This window comes from Chrysemys picta, chromosome 5 (genome assembly GCF_011386835.1).
Source record: "Chrysemys picta bellii isolate R12L10 chromosome 5, ASM1138683v2, whole genome shotgun sequence".
NCBI lineage: Eukaryota > Metazoa > Chordata > Testudines > Emydidae > Chrysemys > Chrysemys picta.
Genome location: NC_088795.1, coordinates 64,334,120 through 64,361,388, shown reverse-complemented (window position 1 = coordinate 64,361,388; position 27,269 = coordinate 64,334,120). Strand labels below are relative to the sequence as shown.

General features: G+C 42.4%; 1 protein-coding gene across 4 annotated transcripts in view; it reads left to right on the top strand.

Moving 5' to 3' along the window:
* The window catches only part of LOC101943306 (uncharacterized), a 146,538-nt gene that overhangs the window by 105,558 nt on the left and 13,711 nt on the right, over window positions 1-27,269 (top strand). The window lies entirely within an intron of this gene.

Genomic DNA, 27,269 nt, shown 5'->3' with positions numbered 1-27,269 from the left:
TGGGCATAGGCGCCAACTCCCTGGGTGCTCTGGGGCTGGAGCACCTATGGGGAAAAAATGGTGGGTGCTGAGAACCCACCAGCAGCCCCCCCACCATCAGTGTCTCCCCAGTTCCCCTCCGCCCCCCAGAGCCTCCCACCTGGTGCAGATCAGCCATTTAGCAGCATGCAGGAGGTGCTGGGAGTGAGGGGGAGGAGTGAGGGCGGAGCACGCTCAGGGGAGGGGAATGGAAGGATCGGGGTGGGGCCTGGGGCAGAGTAGGGGACAAAGTGAGAGTGTGTGTGTGGGGGGGCGTGGTCAAAGCATCTTTTTTACCAACTGAGTACCACTCCTGATTCCACTCTCAATTACCTGCATCGTCTCCCAAATTAGCCACCTCAGACCTAGTGGAGTAGAGTCATCGGTCACAGAAGGAAGTGAAGGATCACATGGAAAAAACAAGAGCAGATTATAAACCGTATACGGACCAGCCTCAACAGCAAGGCCACACCTATTCAGTGGGGCAAAAGATATAGTTTTCCAGGGAGCATCTCTGCACAGACAGACTGGCTTACAAGTTGGACTTTCAGTTCTTTGGCCCTCTTAAGATCCTGCAACAGGTCAATCCAATCACTTTTGAATTTCAGCAACCCCACTCTCTCTACAGATTCATCCTATGTTTCATGTATCTCTTTTGAAATGTTACACTAAAACCCTTTCCCTCACAGGACCTGTTCACCTCCTCCACCAGTACCGATACTGGGTGCGGTAATCATCATCCAAACACCCCCCCCCCCGGGGAGAACAGGATCTGAACCCTAGAGAATAAGCAATTGAATCAACTAGTGATATACAGTATTTTCGTTGCAGTAATAGTATAAATATGTCAAGGTCTCTTATGAAAGCTTGTAATGTTATAAACGTAATGATCAGTAGGAGATATGTATATAGATGATGGTTATGAATGTTTGCATGTATATGTATCGAAAATGTGTAATTGTAGTGCAACTATATAGCATCCCATCACAACAACGGGTGAAGTAATCAGGCAGAAAGGGGCATTGAATCCCATCTTGGCCTGGGATACCAATGTGCTTATGGCTTAACCAGGCTTGGTGCCACTAGAGAATCCATCTGTTTCACAATATGTAGGAGCAGACAGGTTGATGTTTGTGTGTGACAAGGAATTCTGCATTACATGGAGGTGATGCTGCTGAGCTTCGCTGTAGTTCAAAGTAGCTCCAGTTTTATTTACTTGCTTGCTCCATCCCATACATTATGTGGCGGTTCCAATAGCTCATGGTTTAATATTCTCTTCTAAGACTCAGCAGTGTGCTTAATCAACATATGAAATGTAGTCTGGTCATGAATATTAATCAAAGTTGAGCTCTTGTCTCATTGTTTGCTACCAATGAATCGCCACTGGAGCATAGTACATTTGCAGTAACAGTAATAACTGTACTAAGTGACACAGAAACCTAATAGTTTTATAATTTTGACAGTTTTGCTTTTCCATGCTCATAGATTGAATTGCAAAAGTGAGATTGGAGACAGAGCTCCTGCTGTGTCCCTTTTTAGCTTTCACAGATTATTTTCTTTTCTTATGAAATGTTGTAAAATACTTTTAAATGATTCCTCAATAAAAACAACTGCAAAGTATTGCCAATGCAGTGTGGTGATATGCACAGTGGTTAACTATCAAATTCGAGCATCAAAAGAGGTAATGAGAACAAACTAAATGACTTTGCTGGCCTGAGTAGGAGGAATCCTGAAAAAATTCTAAATGGCATTTCAATTTGCTGTAACTTTACATCATACTCACCAACATCTGAACCATTTTTCTTCTCTTGCAATTGGATTTTATTCAGTGTAATTGCTATGGGATATCAAGCCCTACCAGAGAGATTAGTGCTGTCAGAAATGCTTGAGAATCTGATAATGATCAGCTACAAATGGAAACTTGGACATCAATTATGGATATCTTAAAAGCCAGGCATAAGTAAAAATAAGACACCAGTTCTGATCCTTTTCTTCCTTTAAAGAAAGCCTTTACCACCTCATTTTATTTGAGAGTATAGAACTGATATTATTGGACTCCAGAATGCTTTGAGAAATTTAATTTTGAAAATACATAGTCTATGAGATGTATCACACATCTTACGATCTTGTACCCAGCTTGATACACATTTGGTTTGGTAAAGACTGTGCTTGAATTTGGCTAGTAGAGTTGGACTACCTCTTGAACCAGTCTGTCAAATGTGCATCCCATCTGCTATAACTTGTTGATCTTTCAGTGTTCTCTCACTTGATGTCATTTTAGCATGCTGCAGTGAAGGATGTTAAGCACTAAATTCCTAAATTTGTTGATGAAAAAACACAAGGGACACCAAGGAAAGAGCAGCACAAAGGATGGGCAAACAGGAAAAGAAAAGGGGAGCTGAAAGCACAGGAATCAAAAGGAAAGTGAAAAGGCAGTGATAACTGTTACACTGTCTGGAGTGGTTCATTACCATGCATGCCTACCTCAGGGCAGACTGACAAATGGATGGTGGTGGTATGTTCTATAATTAGATTTCCCCAACGAATGTGAACTCCTGGGCTACTGTAACAGTCTTTACATGCAACCATAGACAGTTCGCTTAGGCTCTCCAGTCTATCTTGCCACCCAGGCAAGCTGGACTTAGTGATAAATGATCCCTTACACCAAAAATCACAAAATATTCAGGTTGCTCTCCCACTCCCAAGAGACCAGTCACTTACCCCAGATCAATTTGTACCTTAGATCTCATACCAAAGACAATGTTGGTAGCCAATCCTATAGTAAACTAATTAAGGATTTATTAACTAGGAAAAATGAGTTATTTACAGGTTAAAGCAGGCAGCATATATGCACAAATTGGTTAAATCTATGATTCCAAAAGGTGACCGAGATGTAGTAATCGGTCAGAGCTGAATGTCTTTTAAGGGCTACGCCAGGTTGACCCTGGGGATCACTGCTTTTTGATTCTTCGCACTAGCTCTTGTAAGAGTCCAAACAGCAAAGCGGTATTCATGTCAATTGTCTTTATTTCCCTCTTCCAGCATTCAAACCAATGTGACGAGGCCTTCTGCATGTACTTCTGCATGGGTGAATGGGGCAATCAACAAAGCTTTTATCTTAAAGGCCTGCTTAATTTTAGTAGCCCTCCTGGATGGGGGGGCACTCTTTCTGTCTGGGTTCAAAACAGGCATTTTTGCTATTATAAAAGCAAGATAAATTATCTTGTAGCATGGAATACAGACATACAGGTAAGATTAATGCATGCAGCAATTTACAAGCATTTTATAGAATCTGTACACGAAACACATTCTTTCAAGTCTAACACTTATCTTGAACAATATTAACATATAGGTGAGCTGGTCTGGTTTACAGCTATGAATTTGTCCATGCTCAGCTGACACCTACAGACTTGGCAAGTACCTGGTTTACTAGCATCATAATAACAATCAAAAGAGATGAAAGTAACAAGCAGTTTTACATTCCGTAAGAAAATGCATATAGCTGAAACCTTCCAGTTAAGGAATGCAATAGGACTAGAATACTCCTATGTAACAGTTGTATATTTTGAGGTAGCTCTGTCCAAGGCCATAGAGAGAAGTGGCAGAGGCAGGACTAGAACTTTACAGTTCTATTAGACCATGTGTGCTTCGTACGTTGTGGGTTTGTTTTTTTTACTGTGGAGAAAATACATACAGGCCTCAAATTTATTGTCAGCGTGGCTAAACTTCTATAATGAATTATTAACATTATCCTGTGATAGTTCTGACTTGCAATGCTGTCTCAAATTTCCACATTCTTAGACGGGAAAGGGAAGTGACGTTTAGGATAAATTAAACATCTTGGTAGAGCCTCAAACATTTGCTTCATTATAAGTATCCAGGCTGCTATTCAGGAAAGCACTTAATCACATGGTTACATTTATGCACAGACTTAAATGCTTTCTTGAATCAAGTATCAGAGGAGTGGCCGTGTTAGTCTGAATCTGTAAAAAGCAACAGAGGGTCCTGTGGCACCTTTAAGACTAACAGAAGTATTGGAGTATAAGCTTTCGTGGGCAAATGCCCACGACGCAAGTCTTATGAAGTGGGCATTCACCCACGAAAGCTTATGCTCCAATACTTCTGTTAGTCTTAAAGGTGCCACAGGACCTTCTGTTGCTTCTTGAATCGAGATACTTTTCTGAATTAAAGCCTTTTGGGAGCCCCATGATACTTCCAGTTCACTCCTTCCACTTCAGGTCCTTCCCCAATCCCAACAGAAGTCCTGGCGCTCTCATCTCCCAAAGGACAAAATAATACAGATGGTCACATGGCCTAAATCACTGCTCTCACAGAATTGTCCCCTCTTCAGGCAGTGACCGGAGATGATAGATCCCAGAACTCCCTCTCTTGAGCCTGTTGAATGAATATTTAAAATTTTAAGAAGCTGTGGTACTTCTGCATATTTTTTTTGCCCCAAAGTATATCACAACATAGTTACATCCTGCAGTACTCAAGACCAGGTCCTATCTCTCTCCTTTCCCTCAAGATTAGTGATTTTCATCATAATGGAAGTATAATGGATATTTTGTGAGGCACTAAATGGTGGGAAGGTGAAAAGTTTTTAAATTTTTGAAGAGATGAGTTCATTTGACCTAGGATAGGTTTATAATGGCTTCTACTGCACCAAAAGAGGAGGCCTGGTCAGGAAAGAAGAGAGCCCATTTGTGAGGATGACTTTCAGTGAGAGAGGGGGGACATCTCTCTCTTACTTAGACTGAAATTTTTTTGACTTAGAGAAATTGAACACAGAAGCTATCAGAAAATTGGGTAGATTTCCTGTGTCATGGGGCTGTTGTGAGGACTTATTAGCTAATGTTGGTACAGCACTTTGAAAACCGAATAGTTTGGTACTGAAATGCAAGGTTTTTTTGGCAGTGCCTTGTTTTAGTGTTCGTACAGTGGGGTGTGCGTGTGTGTGCGTGTGTGTGTGTTCTGAAATTCAAGACTCTAAATTTAAAGAAACTGCCTGACAGCTTATCCATTTATTGAGCATTTTGAAACAGGAGCATTTATAACTCCTGATTCACAAGCCAAGTGACAGCGAACTTATTTCATTGAATTTTAATTATTATTTTTAATTTAAAACTTCACACTAATATTATGGAACATAATTAGTGAGGAGGTACATATGCTTTATGTCTGTATTAAGGCATTCTAGGGTATGCTACTTTCTTTCCCTTGCCCCCACAACCCAGACACATTCTTCTTGTACTCTGAGCATATTCACTCAACTAATTCTCACAGTCACTCACACAAATTAATTTTCAAATACTGGACAATTATAGACATTAACAGATTATAAACTTAACACATGATCAGCTGTTTTCTTCATTCACCTTTTGTTTTCTTTTATGCTTCTGGAGTGATGTGTATATTAAAACCACCATCATGAGGTATGGCTAAGGCTATGGTTGCATCATTGGAAGAACTGAAACCAGAGACTCTCAAGACTTGGGCTGTTAGCCTCCACATATGCAGCTGGTAGGTGGAAGACATTGCAAACATAAATTACACCCATGAGGCAAAAATACAAGAGATCCACAAAGAAGAAATGAAGTTATGAATTGCTGTAAATGAAAGGCAGAGAGAAGCCATTAGTTGGAAGTTAGAACTGTGTATTGATCCCTTAGACACCACTAAGCACCCAGAAGCAACAGCCAATAAACAAGGACACCACAGTCAGGCAATGTAGACAATGCACTTTCAAATTCTTGGATTTTGCAAATTCAAATTGTATGTAGCTGGCCCAAAGGCTCTATGATAGAGACACATGTACTGGTTGGTCCAACAAAGGTATCTGATGCTAAGCTCATCTATTCATGGGCCGACACACAAGTTCACAAGAGGCTGAAATTAAGAACATTTTGTTACACGAGTTGGCTCCTGTAACAACATCAGTGTTCACTGACTCTGGTGACATGAAGATTGTGAAGGCTAAGTTTTTAACCTAAAGAAGCAGCTGCACACAGAAGTCTCCGCTAAACAGACTTCACAAGAAGTCACTGGCAGAGTCCATGATGGGTCCACAGTTCTTTGGGTAGTACACTGAACAGCAAGTGATTATCATAATGTATGTCATGAAAAGTTTTGTAGTCTACACTGAACATAAGCTAGCGGCAGGTGATGTATACCTCATCTTTGACAGGTAGAAAGATTTCAGGATAGAGTGTCACAAGATCTAGCAAAGCAACAGAAGCAAGCAGAGTGCATCAGCTGAGTACAGGTATACAGCTACCTCCACAGAAAATTGTATTTGTTTACTGAAAATAAGAAATTGACTGACAACATTTGTACAGAACTCATTCAAGACGAAGTTTCACCAGCAACATGCATTAACGCACAAACTAGTCATCGCAGGTAGAGACAACACAACAGTTAAAATAAACCAGGTAGGTGTGGTGTTCAACAAAGAAAATATGGCCCTCACATAAGGAAGCCAAAAAATCCTTGTACAACAAGTGGTGATGGTTGCAAAAGAGAAACCAGTGGGAATATCGGTATTACCAGATGGCACTGACGTTTATCCTACTCTTGCACTATTTACTTTGAATGTGACCAACTCTTTAGTGATTATGGAACCGTGTAATAGACATCCATTTTACTGTAGAGCAACTCTGGAACATTGTACTGGGATTGTTAGCTGCTGCGGTGGCCTCCTGCTGGCTGGGTGGTAGAAACTGCCATTGGCTGGGGCAACCTTGGAACCCTGGGTGGACTGCTATTACTGCTGCTGCAAGAGCTGCTTGGGAACGATGCTAGTGAGCGTGGGTTGGAGTGCTACAGTGTGGCATGGCTAAGATGGAAAGGTGATTAGCTACTTACAGAAGCCATTGCTATGGCTTGTGGTGCTGCTGTAGTAGTAGCTGCTTTGTGAGCAATGGCCACTAGTGAGCGTTGTCTGAGGCTAGCGAGCATTGTCGATGCTTGTGATCATGGGTAGCTAGCTACTCTGCTGTAAGGCAGAGTAGTTAGCTTTCTTATCCAGCAGGGTTCCACTAGTGTGGTTGCTGCAGCTCTGTAAGTGTCGTCTTTCTTCCAGGTGTCCTTTAGGTTTCTGCTCTCCTTCAGGTCCCTGTCCCCTACAAAGTTTTATTCTGCTGGCTGTCACCTTTATATACGATTAGCAGCGCAATAGCTATAATTTATCGTTATTCAGTGGTCAGGGATTTGCATATGCTAATTTGATAAGTTTGCCAACATGTGACATTCTAACTCAGCCAATCAGTTTCCAGAGATTATCATATGTTAATTAGTCACGTGTCTTAGTCGCTCCTCCTCCCATAGGCTTCTATGGGCTCAATGTATGCCTATGGAGTTTTTCAGCTGACCTTTGGATGAACCCTAGCTACTTCCTGTTTGAAAGTCCCATATATTCCTATGGGCTTCAATGTATCTCTGAGATTTTGCTGAGAGGAAGTGGAATTTACCATTGCATCATAAGAAGTGGACTCATTACATCATAGGTAATGGACCCCTATGTGCCCTAAAAATGGGATCTCACACTATATTACATCACCCTATCGCTGCCATTACTAGATTTTTTCTAATTTAAACTATTCTTAATTTTTGTTTAAAGATTTATTCTTAAACTAATTACTATCCTAAGCATTCCAAAGGGTCCTGATACTATTACCACTCATTTTACATCCAATTAAGTTGTTTACAATTTTTCCAAATGTAAATGCTTTCCAAGGTTTTTCTACAAATTTCCAATTTGATGTGTTGTAAGGCATTTCGGGCAACTGAGGCAAAATCTCTGCTCACATAGATGAAGTGGAGAACATCTTCCCACTCACATGCCTGCAGATACCCTCCCAATAGCAGTCACAAAACATTTAGCTGCCTCTAATATCCATTTCCCTAGGCAACAACATATTTTGCCCCCGGAAGGTAGTGCCAGCCTTGAATGTTGTATCATTTCAGACTTTGATGTTTAATATGTATTTTGTTTTCCTTTGTGGACGTATGAAGCACAAAAATAGGCGATTGCACTAAAAATACACTTGTTTGATCTATCTCTATACTCTGCTGCATTTGTTAGTCACATGGAAAAAATAAAGCATCAAAAAAGTGGCAACAGAGCTTCATTAAAGGAAGAGTTTATTTCATATTTTATTACACTGCTCTACAGCCAAAATGCTTCTGAAATAAATGTAGTCAAACTTTACTAATTCTGGGTCACTGAGAACGAAAATGATGCTTAAAATTGTTGATTGGCTCTAGTTTTCAAGATATGCTATTGGGTCAAGATATATGACCCTTGACTTGGGAATGGCGGAGGATAAGTGAGTTATAAAGGGAAGGGATCTCAATTTAAACCAGAAATGACTAAAATACATCTTTGACTGGATCTATGAATAAATCTGACTGGGTTTGGACAGTACTTGCTTTTTAGGCAAAACAATGAATGATGCAATCTGAAGCTGTGATTCAATATCATACTGGATCCAGCTTAGTTTTTGTTCTTGAACTAATTTTAATTTTTATTATTTTTGGGGTGGGGAGAAATGCTGGTGTTCCAAATTGACATAACAGGGTACACTCTTTAAAACAAGCTAAGCTGTGTGTCAAAGTAGAACTGTTGCCTTAGTAACTGGCTGCATATTATATGTGCAGCAGCCTAGTTTAATCAGTCAACTTACCCCTTGTTAAAAAAAACAGCAGCCACATAGCCATTTTTGTGTTTAAAAAGAGCAAGAGAAAAGAAAAGCTTAATAAAAACCAGCCACAATTCTGTTAAATTCTCTTTCCCAAACTGTGAGCTTCTGGTTTGCAAAGGATACTTCCTATTCTATTTTTCTCATGTAGTGTGTCCAAAATTATGGAAACTTGGTTTTGTTTTGTTCATTGCCTTCAACAATCCTTTTGGGCTGGCTATGAGCCAAAAATTAAAAAAAGGGCTTATGATATGCTTCTCCCAAAACAGATCTTAATAAGATACGAAAGTCTAGGCATGTAGTTGGTACTGCCACGGTTCACGAAATGTGTTTAGTCTCAGTAGTGCATGTTAACCTCCCCATTTTGGGATGATTTCTAACAAAAATGGCATGTTTCTTAGTTGCAAATGAACTCAACTGCCAGTTAAATCAATACCTGCCACCTCTTCTCATTTGAGAAGCTCAGCAATTAGTTGTGACAAGAGACAGTGCTTTCTAATTAAAAGTGAATGTGAGGGCAGGAAAAGCCCTTTTATTGTTTAAGGTACATATTTATTTACTTATAAATTGATTGTGTTTTGCAGCTTAATTTATTTTCTGTAGCATCCAAACCTAGGGTGACCAGATGAGAGGAAGACCATATCGGGACGGGCTGGGGGAGGGTTGCCAGTGGAGCCAAAAAAAGAGGACCGCGAAATATAGGGACTAATTGCGTAGACACGGGACAAATGCATAAATATCAGGACAGTCCGAATTTTATCGAGCCGTCTGGTCACCCTATTCAAAGCAGCTGGTAGTCATGTCAGATTACTATCCATTTCGTCCTGAAAGTCTATGACAAATCAAGTAATATGACATCCTCAAAACAATCCAAGGAAAGGAAAAAGAACTATACATATGACTGACAATCATTATAAAGTCCTTTCTAAACATGATGATTTATAGTACTTAATATTTATATGACACTTTACGTGCACTATTCCTGAGGGCATTCTGCACCAAAAAATTAAAAATGTTGTGCAGAATTTTAAAATACTGTGCACCTTTTATTTGTCAATAAATAAAATACAGAGGCTCCAACATGGCATTGGGGAGCACAGGCCAGTGGCTGCATGAAGGTGCGAGATCACCGTGCAGTCCACTCACCCCTGGGACATGGACTCAGTGGTGAGGTTGCACCCAACTCTGACACAGCACAAGGCCTGGGCCTGCCCCAGAAACACCCTGGGGCTCTGTCCCTCTGCACTAGCTGCACCAGATGTGGGGCAGGCAGGCTCAGCCAGGCAGGAGCTAAGTGTGTGTGTGTGTGTGTGTGTGGGGGGGGGGGGGGGGGGAATCCAGGTGTGGGCTGAGAGGATTCTGTGTGGGACAGTCTGGTTGCAGGCAGCTCAGTGTGGGGTGTAGGTGTGGGGGAGATCTAGATGCACAGAGGCTCATTGGGAAGGTTCCTGTGGGGGTTTACTGTAAAGGTGGTTGGGGATCAGCAGAGGGGCCTGGATGTTGGGGGAGGAGAGGGGTTTGGTGGGGTGGGGGTCTGGGTGCATCTAGTTGGGGGTCAGTGATGTGGGGATCTGGATGTGGGGGCTCAGGGTGGTGCTGGGGGTTGGAGCTCATCAGGGTGGGGGTTTGAGTGCAGGGATCTCAGTTCAGGGTGGTCTGGGTCTGGAGGTAGGGGGTCTGTGTGCGGGGGCTCCAGATGCAGGGATTGAGGTTCAGTGGGGTTTGGGTATGGAGGGTTAGGGGGTCTTCTGGGTGTACAGGGTGAGGCTTGGAAGGGGTGTCTGGGTATGGAAGGTCCAGATGCACGGGGGTTGGGCAGACAGAGGAGCTGCTCCCTGCACAGTGTTGTCTCCCCCCTGCAGCTGAGGAGTGATGTGGGCAGGAAGCAGGGGAGGATGCTGAGCTTCCTGCAGCTGGGGGAGGTTTCTGGGGGTGGGTCTGACACAGCCCCAGCCACTCCTTGCAGGGGAAGAGGAAATCTCATCCTCTCCTGCCTCCAGCCCACCCAGGACTAGCAGCTGATGGCTCAGGGTAGGAGCCACTGGCTGGGGTGTTCCCCACCCTGCATTGATTTATCTCTCCACCAGCTGCTCTGGGTGCCTGAAATGATGCTGCTTGCAGCTTCCCTGTCAGAAAGTCATTTTTCTGCGGGGAAGCAAAGAAATCTCCGGGGGACATGAATTCTGTGCACATGCACTGTACAAACATGACCTAATTAATTCCCTCAGCTCCCCTAAAAGTTAGGTAGCTTAGCTGTACTAATAAGGATATTGAGACAGAGAGCTAAAGGGGGTTTCCTCCTTGCTCACAGTCTATCAGTGTTAGTCAATTTTCTTGTTTCCATTGGTGCCTCAAGAGCACAGTGACTGGCAGATTAAAAATAGATAGGTTCCTCAGGCCAAAGAGCCTCCATTTTGCCTGAGTGTTCTTATCACTTAACCATTAGAAATGGATGAAATTTTCAATCCAAATTATTATAATGAAGATGGCCTTTTTTTCTAATAAATTTATAGCAGAATATTATTTTATTGGCAATTTTCTCTTCCTTTTTGGACAAAGCACTTTTTACTTCTCTTTTCTGGTGAGGGGGTGAAAAACAGAAAATGACTGAACTTAAAAAGTTTCTCATTAGTGGATTTAGAATGTTCCAGATAAGGATGGTACATAGCTGAGTAAGCAATGGGAAAAATATTCGTGTATGGAGAAAAAACCCACTCCCTTCTTCATTCTGCTACATTTTTAAAGACTTGTTTTTCTGCTGAGAAAGTTACTACCGTATTTTCCGGCGTATAAGACGACTGGGCGTATAAGACGACCCCCAACTTTTCCAGTTAAAATATAGAGTTTGGGATATACTCGCCATATAAGACTACCCCTCTTCCAACGCACACCAAAAAAAAATTAAAAAAACATCAGATTTGATTTCAATATGGTAATTTTAATTCAAATGCTTATGACATGCAGGTACTTAACAGGAAAACTGTCACTTATAAACATAAGGCTGTTTGTCATCAAACATGTAAACATAAAACAGTGCAAGTGGATTAAACTTTTCCTAATTCACTCTAAAGCTGAAAGGAAGGATAAGACAATAAACCCATGGGAGCTGCCATGCTATTTGTTTTCTAAGCTGTCAACCAAACTGGAACTGATGATGATAGGAGGAAGACAAACAAGAGAGAGAGAGAGCAAGTGCCGGGCAAGTCCCTGGCGAGTTAGCAACGCCCATCATAACTGCAAGCTACGGTATTTTTACAGGTTTTGCTGGCGTGACAGTTTCCCTTTAAAAGCCTTCAAAATCCTCCTGTTCGTCATCTGATATCATAAGTACATCAATGACATCTTGTGATACATTTGTAAGGCAGTCATCGTATGGATCGAATTCCGTATCAGATGGTGTAGTCTCAGCTTCGGCTTCCTCTTCATCTTGCCACAAGTAGTCGTCCTCCATACCATCTAATGAATTTGATATGCCACACTTCTTGAAAGACTTGATTACTGTTCTGCATCAATATCATTCCAGGCTTTTATGACAAACTTGCACAAAACATCCAACTGTGGAGCACCCATGTTTCCTCCTTTTGTGAATGACTTTTCGCCGCTAACCATCCATTCATTCCACTGTTCTTGAATGCGATCTTTAAATGGCTTGTTTAGGCACACATCCAGTGGCTGTACCAACGATGTCAATCCTGCAGGAATAACTGCCGCATCTGTGTTTAGTCTTGCAAGCATTTGCTTGGTGCTGGGAGTTAAATGAGCCCTGAACATATCCCACACCAGTAGACTACATTTTTGAATAAGTCCACCTGGTCGCCTGCTCCATACATTATCAAGCCATAGCTTTACCCCTTCTTCATGCATCCAGCCTTTTTCATTCACATGTACAAAACAACCAACAGGGAACTTGAATTTCGGCATTGTTTTTCTTTTAAAAATAATCATTGGTCTCAGTTTGGCGCCATCAGCTGTGCATCCTAGTACCACTGTAAAACTGGACTTCTCATGTCCTGTTGTTTTAATTAAAATTGTTTTTTCACCTTTTTGATGGACAGTTTTATTTCCAACCATACCAAAATTCATTGGAGTTTCATCCATATTTCCAATACTACTTAACGCATAGCCATGTTTAGTGCGCTGTTGTATTACGTATCGATGGAAACTATTTACTTTGCTATCAAGATCTGCAGGTAATTTTGGGGCAATTTTCATCTTTTGCCTCAGTACCATATTATGCCTTCCCATGAATCTAGTACACCAGGATACAGTGGCCTTAAATCTGTTGCTGTGATCTGGGTTAGATTTGGCCCACTGAAGTGCAAACAAATGTATTTTATTTCGTGTCACTACATAACCGTTTTGGCGATGCTCATTCACCATGTCTGCTACATGTTTTTCGAGTTCTGGCCAATGTGGAGTGCCTCTTCTTAATGCACACTTACCCCTTGGCATACTCTTTAATGCTTTTTCATTTGCTTTCCAGTCCCGAACCATCTTTTCTGTTACTCCATATTGTCTTGCAGCAGCGCAGTTATTATGTTCCATGGCAAAGTTTACAACTTTAAGTTTGAAACTGGCTTCATATTTCTTTCTTCTTGCTGGTGGAGCCATGATGGGGTTTTGACTGTTGGACATTTGTATACTGTACTGTATGTACTGGTGCTATACTGTATGAACAGGTACAGATACTGGTGCTGTACTGTATGTGGTACCCAGTATACAACAACCAGCCAATCACGGCAAGCAATGTACCTTACCGGCGATTGGCTGGTTGTTGTATACAAAGCCTGCTTGGATTGGTCAGCTCTCCCTGCCTGCCCAGCCCTCCCTGTCTCCAAGACTATCAGAGCGGTAGCGCAAACACGCCTCTTTCACCCGTCTGGCCCGCCCTTGTATCCTATTACCTCCTTCTCTGCCTCTCAGATCTCGCACATGCGCGCCTGTGCCGCTTCACTGCAGTCCTCAGGAGCGAGATCTGAGAGGCAGAGAAGGAGGTACGGTAATAGGATACAAGGGCGGGCCAGACGGGTGAAAGAGGCGTGTTTTTCTGGGCACAGCGCCGCTCTATCTCTTTTTTCCATACCCCGGGCATCCCGGACGCCTGCAGCTTGCTCCGCCCTTCACTTACACCTTCCCGGTGAGGCGCCCCCTCACCTCGTCATCGGGCGGGGATGCGGCCGCGGCCGTTTTTGAGCTCCCCCCACCATATGCGGCGACCGCAGATTCTCCAGTCCGGCTCGGAAGTTTCAGCACCCACCCTATAAGACGACACCCGGCGTATAAGACGACCCCCGACTTTTGAGAAGATTTTCCTGAGTTAAAAAGTAGTCTTATACGCCAGAAAATACAGTAGTTTTGTATTAGAAAACTAATACAGCACAAGATTAACGTGACCACAAGAGTCTTTCCTGTACTACTTATCCCTGCCACCATGACTTTCATCAGATGCCTCAACTGAGATTCTCAAACGCAAACCTAACTATCCACTCCTTCTCTCTAAGTGGCAGCCTAATCATTTATTTTTTTGTCCATTGTTCATTTTTTGTTCAGTTAGTGTTGTCATGTCTCTTTTTAGTTTTTAAATATTGAGAAACTATTTCTGTATTCACTAATATAGGACCTGATCCTATACTCTTCACTCAAAACTCATTCTGACTTCATGGGGTGGAGGAGAGAGAGAGTGAGTTGTACAATTGGGCTGAATCCTCTCTGATATTTTTGCAGAATTGTAATTTGCATTTTCGGGGGAAAATAAGTCGTCCTCTCAGGAATTCAGAGAAGACAAAAATGACCTTTCTGATTGGTGTCCCAGTCAGATCTCATTCAATAGATGACATTTATTTCATGGATAACCAGTTGTTCAGAGCTATAGACTGAAGTTTTAAAGATGTATGGACCCAAAATCAGAGCTCTGCTTGGTGCCATTAAGGAAGGGGACAAAGGTATCTCTAAGATGCTGTATGCTCCCCTGATTCTTTGGGGTGCCTTTACTGAGGACAGGGGTGCCTGGAACACAGGATGCTCTAGACATGACCCCTTTGTCCCCAACAAGCCTTCTCCCTGCGGGGGCCCAGGAGGAATGGAATACAGATGGGATAATAGCTTTGAATTTAGAGAATTTAGATAATAGCTTTGAATTCAGAGGTTCATCCTTTTTTATTTAAATCTGTATCACACATTTGTTCTTCTAGCTTTGGAATGTAATCTCTAGCTCCAAATTTTATATTCGTTGGGAACGCAGCGGAATACCAACATCAACATAAAGTTACCCAATATGGTTTCTCCCTGGGAATGCTGGCTAAAGCCTCTTCTTGGGATCAGATGCATTACCACTGTGTGGGGAAAGGCCACTATATAGTACAAAGATTATCTAAATATTTGAAGGGGCTAAGATATTATGGTGATAGGCAAAGCATAAGACAATAGATAGAACTGAACATTACTCTTTCGGAGTATCTCAAGTTTATTCCAGATCCCAGGTCTTCTCTGTGAACCATTATTGCCAGGTCATAGATTCTGCTGGCTAGAAGAATACATCTCATTAGATCTTTCAGTATTTAACATCAGCACAATTGCAAAGTGAATTCAGCTGCAGTATTTTTTTTCTTCTTACTTTGTTCCCCTTGAGCACTAATTAAATACAATATTCACAAACATGCTTCTTTTAGGAATGATGTTTATCCATATATTACCGTTCTCAGGCTGTGAATGCATAAAATAGTAGTAATAATTTGTAATCAACATATTTGACATTGAAGAGGTGGGCTGTATTCAACCAGTAAGATGGATATCAGTATTTCAATTTTTATTCTATTAGTATGCAAATATGGACCTGAATGTAACCTTGTTAGAATATTCATATTATTTTTTTTGCTAATGAGTAATCATAAAGAAGTCAAAATTGTCACCAGGGAAAATACTTTATTTGATGTACATAAAATTGAATATTTTGGAGATGCTGATGAAATTGCCTCCTAGAACTTTATATGATGTAGGAAGATATATTTTACAAAGAAATTTTAATTCAACAGGTGGTCAATCCATCAGGAATGGAGGAAATCCATTTGAGTATATGATTATGCTACAAATCCCAACAGATGTTTTACTTTCAGAACATCAGACAATTTATGTATATAAATTAGTTTTCCTATTTGTCTAATTTTATTTTCAAATATAATTACATTACTTAGCTTTTATTCGCAGTCTGACTTCACTGAGGCTTGTATTCATATTATTTATTATTTCACAAAGAGCATACTCCTCATGTAAGTAAATTGTTACAATCAGACCTTGACCTAGATTTCCTGCAGTTCTCAGAAATGATGTCGTTCAGAGACTTCGGTCTATAAAGCTGATCTGCTGTGAGAGGCAAGTGAATTCCTGGAATATGAAATGTAGTCAAAGCTCAGCCTGTGAATTGAAAATGGACAAAACTCATCATTGTGCTCTCATAAGCCATTTTTAGCATGTTCAATAATTCCCTCACAGCTGGTTTTAATAAAATGTGCACTGGAAAGGAGCCAGGTTCATGCAATATTTAAATATGCTTAGCTGGAAAATAGTGTCTTATTGCAATCTCGCTTTGAAACTGGCAGTAGAAAACAGACATATTATGGTTTTAGTGCAACAGTAGAAAGATCGGTGAAATATATGTTTCTACCCTAGGCAGTGAAATAATGTCATACAGACTGAATACCTAAGAAAAACACAGAAGCAGATATAAAATGTCAATGCTAATTTGAAGTAGCAGTTGTCTTCAGAACCTTTCGTAGGAGAATCTATAACATTATTAAGAGAGTAGATGAAGTCAGAAAGGAATAGAGCCTTCTAGAATCCAACCTCAGCAATCGGAGGAAAAGGATTTAATGGAAAAATAATCACCCAATCCTAGGCAATAGTGTTCCCTGCTCATTGCTTCAGGGAAGGCAAGTCTCTAGTTCTCAAAAGTATTGAAAAGCTGAGTTAGCTCTTCAAGTCCATTCATACAGGGCCAGCTCCAGGCACCAGCCCACCAAGCTTGTGCTTGGGGCGGCACCTGGAGGGGGGCGGCGCGGCGCTCCGGCCCCCAGGGAGAGCGGGGCCACGGCCGGGCTCACCTCCCCCCCCCCCCCCGGTGCTCTCCCCCCGGCCACCGGGGGGAGAGCGGAGCCCCTGCTGGGGGCGGGGGGGGGGGGTGGCCGGCGGCTTTTTTGCCTGGGGCGGCAAAAAAGCCAGAGCCGGCCCTGCATTCATATCCATTCTTTTTTTAGCACAATGCCCAACAATTATAAATCTCTTTATTTCTATGACATCTGACTCAGAAACTACATGCAATACTTTAGTAGGTGTCTATCTGAGGTTGGAGCTTGGATGAGATCTAGCTGGATGGGACTCATTCTGGATAACACTGAGATTTAGGGAAGCAACCACAAATATTCTTCAACTGAAGGAGCATACCCATTGTTTGTTACTCAGCTTTGCAATCTATTTATCATGTTGGATCCTCAGTGATTTCTGAATATCCAAACTGTATCAGTAACTAATAACTTTATTTTTCATTTGCATTTGGCAATAAGATTGCAATGTTGTCTATGATGTGAATCATATCATAACTACTTACGTTTTTGTCAGCTCAGAAATGGATTACAAAAATGTGTTCAACATGATGATGTATCAAAAGATGACTAGAAAATTTCACCTTTGTAAAAGCAGATGTTAATTGTTAAACTGTGTTTAAATCAAGGAGAACACTCAAGCTTTGTAATGCACTCTGGTTTCCAGTTACCTGGTGGATAAAGTTTGAGGTCTTAGTTTTGATCTTCAGGGCCCTAAATGATTTGAGTCCAGTTTACTGTAAAGAGCAACACAGTCTTCACAGAAACTAACCTGTAGCAGGTTGAAGCATGGAGGAAGCATCCTTGACTCTGGAATTTATTCCCCATTTTAGTCAAATGGAGCCCAGATTTGTTGAGCTCCAGAACATGCTGTTAAATCAGTTAACCGTGAAACTAGCTAATATGGTAATGAGTCAGCACATTTTTGACTAAATGAATTTCCATCAAAGTATGTCATTTCATCAAAGCCAAAATGTTTCACAGAGATGTATTTAGTTCAATGAATTTTTTTGCCAGGAAGGAGTTTTTGGTCCAGGGCTCTTTGGTTACATCTGATATATGAGTGAGAGAGAGAGCGCTGAACTGAAGAGCCCAGGTTTTTGTGTAAGTTTCAACACCCTTCTGTTCCATGAAAATATTCAAAAGGTTTTGTTTTCATTTCCCTTCAAAACAAATTGAAATATCAAAACCTCAAAAGTTGTTGTGAAATGGGGTTGTCTTCTGGAAAGCTCTAGCAACAAGCCTAGTTCTAATAGAGCATCCTTATCAGAGTACTCCCTTGTGGCATTGTGGAGGTTCTGCAGCTATTCAGCATCAGTTTCTCAGCTGCTCTTCCCCTGCTCCACCCAGTCTCCAATTCCTTCTGGGTTGCAGAGATGTATTCCTCCAGCTGGGCCACTTACAGTTCTACTCTTTTCAAGTTTCTCAAAGTTTGAATCGACATAACTCTTCTCTTTGCTCCATGAGATCTTGTATTGGGTCCCAGGAAGTGGGTGGGCACAAGCCTGCTCTCCTACAGTGAGGCATGTAGCCTTCACCTCTCCCCTGCTTTCCTCTAACTGAGCAGGTCTCTTCTTTTTAAACCTCTCCATGGAAGCCTGCTGTGTCTTAATTTGGGCTAATTGGATGTTCAGTAGCCCCATCAATCCCTTCCTGCCTTGTGCGGTGTCAAGACTCAGAGCCTGCAGAAAAGCTAGTCTCCAGGCAATCTAATGAGCACACCTGGCCTGTAGTAGGCTGCCTGATTGGCTGGAAGAATCATCAGACTGGCTCTTAAGCCCAGCAGCAGCAGTCTAGCAGCTGCTCAAAGCAGTCACCCATTGCTGTGATAGCTCCTGGTTGTTCCCAGTCGTGGACCCAGTCCTGCCCCTACCTTGTCTCATTCCAGGTAACCTGGTTCTGACCCTTGGCTCTGTTACCTGCACTCTGACTCCAGCTGTGACCCTGAGTTCCAATTTCTGGGTGTTAACTCTGGTTTTGACCCATAGGCACAACCACCCATGTCTTGGTCACTGATAGTTGGAGGCTTTTTTGCCCCATTATAGCAGTCTATATACCTAGCTTCTTAAGCTTTCTCTAAGGGGATGGACTGACTGATAGAGATAATGAGTTGATTAGGTAGAATGACTATTAAGTGGTCTGGAGTTAATTTTTGAATTAACTATTTTTAAAAATGTAGACTGGAAGTGCATCATTTACTATTTGTTTTCTGTTGTTTTGGTCATTCAGTGAGTAAGCAGAAACTATATCATGTGATTTTAAGGGACCAGTCAGATACCATTAAATAGCAGATAGTCCAAAGGAATAGTTTGTGATCCGCCCATAGAATGAAATGTTACATACTCTATTTGGCAAATATTTACACACACACGCACACACACAATATGCTCTGAGAAAGCAGGAGCTATTTGTGAACAGGAAAAAGGGCTACATTCACCAGGAATCTTATTTACCAACTCTGCTCAGGTGATTGACTCTAGACATTTTCATAATGAATGGATTAGTAGCAAAAAAGAAAAAAAAATTGTGACCATCCTTGAAAGGTTCAGTTGTGTTGATAAAATCAATACGGAGACACACTTGGCCTTTAAACATGATGGACAGGAGTAGTTTCAGAAGGGACTCTGACTATAGTAGAAGGAGAATGGCTGTTCATAACATGACATTAAATGAAGTATGCTAATTGTATTGTAGTTTTCAGAATCTGCAATTGTTTGTTTGCTACAATGGAGGCCTTTCAACTTGTCTTAGGTTACCTTGCAATATCTTAATAGAATCTTCAGCCCCAATCCTGCTCCCAATAAGAATGAGAGAGTCTCTTCTTTACGTATAGTATGTTATCACATGTTGTTAGCAATATGTCCAGCAGGTTAACAAACATGGGAAGGGAAGTGAGTTCCAAATGCAAGAAACTTTCACAGGGAGTACCTTGTAAAAATCAGAGCAATTAGTCATGGTTATTATCTTGACCAATATCGCTTTGAGTGGGTATGTATTGAGTATTTCTTGTGCATACTTAAATAAAATAGAAAATTGTTGGCCTCCATAGAAGCTATTTTATTTTTCAGTAATGGAGGATAGGATATAGGGTGTGTGTGTACCAGTAACTAATTCTAAAATAAGAAATATCTTAACAGTAGTTCAAAATGACTTTAAAAAAGATGTAAAGCAGAAAGCTAGCCCTGCTTCTCTGCCAGAAGTGTTACCAGTGTTTAAAAATATTAATAGGAACTTTGGCTTAGCCATAGCCCAATTATCTATCTAAATAGAACCCGTGAAGCATTTTCATGGTGCATTTCAAGTTGTTGGGACTTTGCCAAACTGTTTAACCTTCATTGTTCATCTTCCATTTATATGTCAGATTTTTCATAATTAAATTGGGTTTAGGGTTTTCTTATTGATTGCATTTCCTGCCAGCTGAGTAGTCTTTATGAATATATTACTTGTGTTACTCAGTAAACCAAGCAGCAAAAAGTTATTGCGACAAATTCATTCCTGGTGTTACACCACAGAAGTCAGTTATATGAGGGATGAATCTGGCCCATAGACTAGTAAAGCTTAGTTTGCTAATAATTTTTATTATAGTAGTGCCTCAGGACCAACCAAGAATGGGGCCCCATTATGCAAACCACTGGGCAGACTCAGAATAGCAGACAGGCCTTAACCTGAAGAGCTCACAGCCTAAAAAAGGACACTGTGTGGTAGAAGGGGTAGAACACACAAGCAGAGTGAACACTGTGATGGTAGCAAATGTCATATTAGTTCCATGGCTTTACTTATTTAGGGGTGGGTTTAGTTAAGAGGGGAACAGGTAAATGGGAAGGGGGTTGAGATTGGGGGGACATGAGGTAGGTGTGGAGTGAATCTGAAGTGAGGAGACTGAAGGCAGAGCAGGGTGTGAGCAAACAGCCTATCAGCAGAGGACAGAGAAAGTCCGGTCAAAACTAGAAAATTCTCTCAATGACTGAAGGAATTAGCTGAAGAGATTGTGCAGCCCCAGCAATAATATGTATAAATTCATGGATGATAGGAGAGATCCTGGAAGACTGGAGAAAGGCTAACATAGTGTCCATCTTTAAAAGGGGGTGGGTGGGAAGAAGGAGCTGGGGAACTATAGACCAGTCAGCCTGACTTTGATAGTGGGGAAGCTACTAGAGCAATGTATAAAACGTTCAATTTGCAAATACCTAGAGGATAAAGGGATAATCACTAGCAGCCAGCATGGATTTACCAAGAACAAACAAATCATTCTAAACCATGATTTGTTCTTGGTAAATCCATCTATACTATAACCGGGTAACTGATTTGGTGGATGGGGGAATGTGGTGGACATACTATACCTGGACTTCTGCAAGGCTTTTGACATAATCCCACATGACATTCTGATAAGTAAGCTGGAGAAATGCTGCTCAACAGAATGACCATTAAGTGGATACATAATTGATTAAACCACTGCAAACAGAATAACTATTAATGGAATGATATCGGATTGGAGGGAGGTCTCAAGTGGGGGTTCCACAGGGAGCTGATCTTGGTCCAGTGCTGTTAAACATCTTTATTGATAACCTGGATGTAGGTATAGAGATCACAATGATCGAGTTTGCAGATGACATAAAGCTGGGATAAGTTTGCCAACACTTTGGAGAATAGAGCTAAAATTCAAAGGGATTTTGATAAACTTGAGACCTGGGTTATAGACAACAAAAGGAAAGTCAATAAAGACAAATGTAAGGTGCTACACTTAGGGAAGAAAAACCAAATGCACAAATAAAGAATGGGGGGGAAAACTGGCTTGGCAGCAGCACTGCTGAGAAGGATGTGGGAGTTGTGGTGGATAACAACCTCAACGTGCACCAACAATCTTGGTGTTGGTTAGGCCTCAGCTGGAGTACTGTGTCCAATTTTGGTCACCAATGTATGGAAAGGATCCATAGGTGAGCAATAAAGATGATCAAAGGGATGGAGTGCAAGGCATATGAGCAAAGGCTGAAGGAACTGGGTATGTTTAGTTTTAGAAAAAAGGAGTTTGAAGGGATGGGGGTGGGGGGCATGATAGCTGTCTTTAAATACCTGAAAGGTTGCCATAAAAAAGATGGAGAAAAATTGTTCCCTCTTCACAGAGGACAGGACAAGAGGCAATGAGTTCAAATTACAGCCTAGCAGATTAGGATTAAATCTCAGGAAAAACTTCCTAACTGTAAGAACAGCAGGACAATGGAACAAACTGCCTAGGGAGGTTGTGGAAGCTTCTTCACTAGAGGTTTTCAAAGGGAGACTGGATAACAATCTGTCTCGGATGGCTTAGACACAACAAATCCTGTATCTTAGTAGGGGGTTAGACTAGAGGACACTTGCAGTCCCTTCTAGCCCTGTGATTCTATGACTGAAGGAACCTGCTTTGGAGGCTTCCGCAGCAAACCTACAGGCTGGAGCCTCTGGCTGGCTCCTTTCTGCAGTTTTTTCCATAAGGCCACATGGTGTGGGGAGAGAGTTTTAATGCTCCCAGAGAACAGGGAGTCTCCCCTGCACAGTTTGGGATGCAGGGTCGTGTTGAGGGGAGAGGGGTTGCTCCAGCTGGGTCCCTCACCCCCAGTGCAGGAATCACTTCAATAAAAGTTTGACCCCTCCTTTGTCTTCACAATGGTACACATCAAAGTCTTCTAGCAGTTCCAGCTGAGCCATTTCATGCTCAACAGTAAACCGTTTCCTTTGAAGTTCAGAAGGAAAATGTTTTACTGTGTAATCAGGCATCTCTCAGTTATGTGCGCACACGTGCTGTTTATATGTGCCACCTGCATAGCTTTAAAAGGGAGATGGTTGTCATCTCTGTGGAAACCCAATGACTTCAGTGTTTGTGAGGTGTGAGGGAAGTAGTTTGGTTTGACTTGAGGATAGGTGTCAGACAGGGCTGCATGCCATCGCTGACTCTTTTCAACTGTTATACTGAAGAAGTCTTAAGAGGAGCCACTGATGGAAACCTACAAGAGGATATACATATTGGTGGATCGAAAAATTAGTGATCTGTGCTTTGCCAATGATATTGACCTGATTGGATCATCATCAAAATTGGTAGGAAGAGTAGTGGTGGAAGCAGAGAAGTTAGGTCTAAAGATAAAAACTAATGGTGACCTCTAAGTCTGTTGAAAAGGCAAAGATATTTGTACCTAAAGATGAGGAGGCACTGAGCACTTCAATTACCTAGGTAGCATGGCTACAAGGGCTGCTAATCATCACTTTGTTATCCTACATAGAATTGGATTTGTGACTGTCTCTATAGTGATACTCAGCCCCTATGGAGGAGGCAAAAGTCTTACTATGAACTGAAAAAAGAAATTGCTGCAGTCTTGTGGGGTTTTTTTTGTTTTTTGTTTTTTTGCAATACACATGTGAGCTGTGTGCTAAGGAAACTGGACATTGAGGCTTTTGGCCTCCCAATTGCAATGTTACAGGCAATAGCTACACATTAGCAGCGCCGTATTATTGCCTAGACCAGCAAATTTGCAGGGGCGGAAGCTCCCCTCCGTGCACCGCCCCCCTGCTCCAGCTCACCTCCGCCTCCTCTGCAAGCGCGCCACCACATCCTTTTTCTCTCCACTCCCAGTGCTTGCGCCGCAAAACAGCTGTTTCGCGGGGCAGGGAGGGAGGGGGGACGAGGGGGAACGCCCCGTGCTGGGGGAAGAGGCGGGGCTGGGGGCGGGGATTTGGGGAAGGGATCCAATAGGGGAAGGGAGGGGGCAGAGTTGGAGTGGGGACTTTGGGGAGGGGGTTGGAATGGGGGGGGGGGAAGGGCGGAGTTGGGGAGGGCCAAGGCAGTATACCCTTCACATGAATAATGAGGAGGTAACCACCCAAATGTACAGTATAACCAGAGTGAGACCTGATATCAAGATGATCAGATTTGGGGGGAAAAACTTGAATTTGCAGGACATGTGGGTCAGATGAGTGGAGGAAGATTGGTGAAGCAAGTTTTGTAGGGTTGGCGCGCCCATGGTGAGTATGGTTTGATGACGTGGCTGACTGGATAGGATTCAGCATTGTAGGCCTGAGAGCTGATCAAACCTCCCTCTCCCCCCATTAAACGAGCCTTGGCTGAATCTCAGGGAATTCACCACTAAAACTGGGGGGAAGGGGGAATGTTTGCTGCTGATAAAGCACCCCCACCTCAGGCTAACAAGAGTTATAACCACCAAGGTTGTAAAGGCACTGGGAAATTAGGGAGGATACAGAAAGAGACTCACAAATGGTAAGATAAGCTCTGACCAGCGTTTTATGCTGACCATCTGCACAAATAGAGAAGGTCACAATAAGTTACAATTTGGGCATGAAAGATAAAATGTAAAGAACTTGGGCAGGAAGGAGGAGACATAAATGCCAGTGTGTAATTGGTTAAAATTTTTATTTAGGAGTATGGGATAATGTGACCGGTTTAGTAAATTTGAAGGAGGGAGCTAGTTTTACCTATATAATGTAAATGAAAAACAATGCTCTTTGGGAACCCATTCCGGAGTGCAGTTCAGCATCAAGCTGCTGGAACTCTGACCTCTCTGCACGACCATGATGTGCAGAGGTGTTGCTGGAAACCCCCAGATGAATGAATCCTGACTGGCCATTAGGTGAAATTTGTCTGTATATTCGGAGTGGTGAGCATAAGAGATTTGCTTGGTCTATGTATTCTGTGTGTGTTGCTAATAAATAGATGTTTAAAGCCCAACTGTGTAAGGCTCTTTCACTGGGAAAAGGTTCCGCAGACCCATAGAACCCTGAGCCCAGAAGAAAAGGGCAGGTACTTAAATTGATTAGGTTTCTTCCTGAGCCCTGTGGGTAAGATAGGTGCCTTACACCCTGAGTCCTTGGAAAGGAAAGGGTGGGGGTGCCTAAATTGATTGGGTCATGCCTTGAGCCCTCAGTAAGGTATAGGCAGTGCGCCCTAAATTGACCAGGTCAAGCCGTGAGCCCTCGGTAGGGTGTAGGAGGGGTGCCCTAAATTGAGCGGATAACAGTATGGTGTGCTTGAAATGTGGAGGAAGATTGCTGGCCAGTGACTCCCATGTGTTGTGTTTATTCTTTATTGTGATGTGATTTTTATGGTGCTTTGCACTATGAGAATAATATCTAGTTACAATGTTGTTGAGGGGTTTGTTTTATTACTGTTTGCTTTCCAACTGGACATCATGGAGATCTCATTCTGTCTTACCAACTGAAATGTGTGATTATAAAACTAGGAATCAGACATCACTTAAAAAGTCAAGACAGGATGTGAGCAATGAGCCTGTTAGTGAACTTGATATATGTGCACAGACTCCCTCCTTCATTACTCCCTCCATGCTAATTTGTGTGGGTACTAACTACTCAGCTGGGTTGTTGTGGGTAGATGCTACGTAGGAAATAACGACTCTGCTGTCTTTTCAAAGGTGCAAAAATTAGCAACTGAAACACAAACTCACTCCATTTATCTGATAACATCATAATGGCCGTGGCAGACTTGCCGTGGCAGACTTACCAATGCATATTGAGCCAGTTTGGTAAATGTATATCATGAAAAGCATGTTGTTTTGGGGTAGATGTAAATTAATGCTTTAGAGCCATTATGGTCTATTATGTAAATCTGCTTTTAGGGACTTTGAAAAAGCATAATTATGATGGAGAGACAAGGTGGGTGAGGGAATATCTTTTATTGGACCAACTTCTGTTGGTGAGAGAGACAAGGATTCAGCTTGCTTTTCTGAGTCCTATACCCTCCCCCACTTCCATGAAGGGACAGAGGACCTTGGCCAACAAATGCCACAAGGTCGTCTCCTATTCCATATGCACAAGGCCTATCAGTACAATCCCAGGTCTCTCACTTCTGGGAAGTGTTCCTTTTAACCACACTGGAAACAGGCCACTGAGGGGGCACCAGTGACTAGCTAGGTTACATTTTCCCCCACCACCACACCAATACCTGCTATCAGATCTCCTGCCCAATCCATTCTCTCACATTTCTGAGCCAGAGGTCATCCCCTGCATCCGACAAACCTATTCAATCGACCCTGGAAAACTAAGACTGGTTATAACAGATGTTCCTATGCTAGACCACAAAATCACAGTCTCCAAGAATATTTTAGTAACCTCACAGGTCACCACCTTCTGAGTCTTATCCACACAGGCTGACTTTGCAACTCCCAAACAAACATGGATTGTGAACATTTCTGGCCACGGTTGCTTAATAAGTCCAACATACCCCTGAGTTTCGTATCTCAACTTGACTCCCAGGCAGGTCTCAAGATCATTCTTCCCAGGATGAATAACCAGGACTTTAGTGAGCTGCTCATCAATGAGTGCAGGAGCCGCAGAGCTGATCCCACAGCATGCCTCTTCTGCCAAGCCACTGAACACATACACTGAAGCTCAGTTGTGATCCATCTGCAGACTGGCCACTTTCTTGCACTATGGCGCACCTGCTAATCCAAACATTGTGTATGCTTTGGACATCCCCTGGAGTCAGAAACAGACTGGACTAGTTACACTTATTTTAATTTCCAGTAATCTTTCCCTTGGGACAGACATAAGTCCTGTAACAATTAGATTGCCAGTGCCTTACCACGTAAACCTTTCAAGAGTCAAAACCCTCTGCTGCTGCCAATGTTGCTGCCTCAATCCTGAAAGGATGTTTACCAAAGTTAGCTTGGCTGAGACTTCAGTAAGCCAGAGACTCCTTCACTGGAATGCACCCCACACACATGGCGGGGGGGGGGGGGGGAGTCCCAGAGCTCCTGTGTACTCTCTTGGCATTGCTTCTCCTAGGGCCAGAGTGCACCTCAACTTCTTTGTCCTGATATCCTGGATCTGGGAACCTGAAAAGAATCCAACCAAAGCCAAATCTTGCTGCTGCTGTAATGGAGGGGGGGAAGCCTCCATGTAGTCTTGGCAGGATTGAAGTTAATGAAGGCGGAGGGTAAGGGAAAAATCAGCTACCTTCCTCCTCAAGCTTGCCAATGAGTTGCTAGAGACTCGAAGGGGAGGGGGACCCCTCAGCATGAGTTCAATTGGGGTGGTCCCAATTGCTGTGAACCACATTGAGTTTTCTACCCATTGAGGTAGGTGGGTGGCACTGACTGAATTGCATGAGGGCAAAGCAGTGGTTGGGAAACTTTAGCTTAAAAATCCTTTTGTGGACAGTGGGTCTTACTTTCATTATGCAGAAGTCCTTTGTACACTATTTTGGCACCCCTCATGTACAGCCTCCCTAAATACTGTCAAGCCAGTGAAAGGCCTCTTGTGTGGAGATATATTTTGGGTGTGACCACAGTATACTACATTATGGCTAGTCTTCACTTCCTAGGAGCCACAGGAAGTAGGGGGTTCTAGAATATGAAGAACTGAAAGGGGGCTTAAATATTTGGTCCCTAAGTACAGGGATGGAATAACTCTAAGATCAAGTAGAGCTGTTCAGAAAATGTTTATCCATATCATTTCATGA